The sequence below is a fragment of the Lithobates pipiens genome, unplaced genomic scaffold, assembly GCF_037356315.1.
Source record: "Lithobates pipiens isolate NorthernLeopardFrog02 unplaced genomic scaffold, aLitPip1_a1.2 Scaffold_10, whole genome shotgun sequence".
NCBI lineage: Eukaryota > Metazoa > Chordata > Amphibia > Anura > Ranidae > Lithobates > Lithobates pipiens.
The window spans coordinates 107561289-107563739 of NW_027507686.1; the positions used below are offsets into that span (position 1 = coordinate 107561289).

Here is a 2451-nt window from a genome sequence, read left to right on the forward strand (position 1 = left end):
GGCTAAGCAGCGTCAGACCTGGTTAGTACCTGGATGGGAGACTGCCTGGGAAAACCAGGTGCCATAGAAGGATCTGGTCTGGTTAGTGTCTTGATTGGGAGATCGCCTGGGAATACTGGATGCCGTAGGCTTCTTTTTATGTTGTTGGCTTTGACCTGTTTTTTTTAGCTTGTTTCCCAAGGTGACCATCTTGGCCTTTGTCAAGAGGCTTCAGAGTGCCCAAAGAGAGTGCCTACGGCCAAATCACCCTGAAAGAGCCCAATCTCATCTGATCTCGGAGGCTAAGCAGCGATGGGCCTGGTTAGTACCTGGATGGGAGACAGCTTGGGAATACCAGGTGCCGTAGGCTTCTCATTATGTTGTCGGCGTTGACCTGTTTTATTTTCCCTTGTTTCCCAAGGTGACCATCTTGGCATGTGTCAAGAGGGTTGAGAGCGCACAAAGAAATTGCCTACGAGCACAACACCCTGAAAGCGCCCAATCTTGTTTGGTCTCAGAGGCTAAGCAGGGTTGGGCCTGGTTTGTACCTGGATGGGAGACCGCCTGGTTTTTCCAGATGCCGCAGGCTTATTTTTATGTTGTTGGTGTTGACCTGTTTTTTTCGCTTGTTTCCCAAAGTGATCATCTTGGCATTTGTCAAGAGGGTTGAGAGTGCCTAAAGAGATCGCTTACAGCCGCATCACCCTGAAAGCACCCTATCTCTTCTGATCTCAGAGGCTAAGAAGGGTTGGGCCTAGTTAGTACTTGAATGGGAGACGGCCTTGGAATACCAGTTGCCGTATTCTTCTTTTTATGTTGTTGGCGTTGACCTGTTTTTTTTTGTTTGTTTTCCAGGGTGACTATCTTGGCATTTTTCAAGAGGGATGAGAGTGCCCAAAGAGATTGCCTATGGGCACATCACCCTGAAAGCGCCCAATCTCCGCTGATCTCAGAGGCTAGAAAGGGTCGCGCCATGTTAATACCTGGATGGGAGACCGCCTTGAAATACTAGGTGCGGTAGGCTTCTTTTTATGTTGTTGGCGTTGACTTGTTTTTTTTGTTTGTTTCCCAAGGTGACCATCTTGGCGTTTGTCAAGAGGGTTGAGCGTGCGTGAAAAAATCTACTATGGCTGCATCACCCTAAAAGAGCCAAATCTCATTTGATCTCAGAGGCTAAGCAGGGTTGGGACCAGGTTAGTACCTGGATGGGAGACCGCCTGGGATTTCTTGATGCCATAGGCTTTTTTTTAAGTTGTTGGCATTGACTTATTTTTTTTTTTTTGTTTTATTATTTTATTAAGTATAAGTAGAACAACATAAATATAACAGTCAACCATACAGCATGACCCAGGGTCACAATTACATGGTAACAAAAAATAGACAGCCAAATAACTCTGGGTTCTCAGAGGGGAGTCCTACAGTTTCATGCGGAAAAGAGAGAAACCCCACCTCGGACATGTAGTACAGTATAACTAATGCAGCTCCGTTCGGACAAATGTAATCATGGAGAACAACTGGGACCACAGCGAGCCAGCTTATCATGACCTATGTGAACCAGAGTAAAATATGAGCCGGTCGTGTCCAGAACCCTGGGGTTCTTCTGGGTCCCAAAGGCTAGTAAGGAGACAAGGCATAGTCAAAAGGGAGGACGGGGGAAGAAGAGTGTGCAAAGACGGAGAGAGAGGAGGGGGGGGGGATGGCGGCGGGGAAAAATAGAAAAATAAAGACAAAAAGGGAGGGGGGGGGAATGCCACCCAGGGCAGACATGGCCTACGTAGGTAAACGTTAGATGTTCAGTCTTTTTCTGGGACAGGGGCGCTGCTCACCTCCCGAATGTAGTCTCAAGTACCAGTAAAATACCTCCAGGGCCTCCATGTAACACCAAATGCCTCTTCAGTGTTGTGAAGGGTGGCGGTCAATTCTTCCATCCGGAGAATATGATTGACTTTGGAATACCACAGCACCTTGGATGGGGGCTGAGGCTGCCTCCACAGTGTAGGCCCGGGCGGCGTTCAGGAGTTGCATCGTGAGGGTTTTTTTGTATTTTCGAACAGGCTGTTCGGTCAAGTGTAGAAGGCACGCTGCTGGGTTGTCTGCGATATCTACATTTCTGAGAGTTTTTATCATCCCGGTCACCTCCACTCAAAAGTTCCTCAAGGCCGGGCATGCCCAGAAAATGTGTCCCATGGTCCCCGTATCTGAATTGCACCTCCAACAAACATCCGGGATCGATCTATTCATTTTATTCAGAAGGTATGGGACTCTATACCAGCGTGAGACTATCTTGTATCCTGATTCTTGATATTGGTTTGCGACGGAAGCTTTATGTACTAATGTCAGGATCTTCCCTATCTGTTGTGGGGTAAATGTGATGCCAAAGTCCCTCTCCCATTTGTGGATAAATGGTGGGGTCGACTCCTCCTCCTGACTACTTAATAGGTTGTACAGGAGGGAGAGGGTGTGTCGCACAGG

The 2451-nt window shown here is 47.9% G+C and overlaps 1 pseudogene; it reads left to right on the forward strand.

Annotated features, from left to right (window-relative positions):
- Positions 1–230: 230 nt before the first annotated feature.
- Positions 231–349, forward strand: LOC143954353 (5S ribosomal RNA; annotated as a pseudogene).
- Positions 350–2451: the final 2102 nt, after the last annotated feature.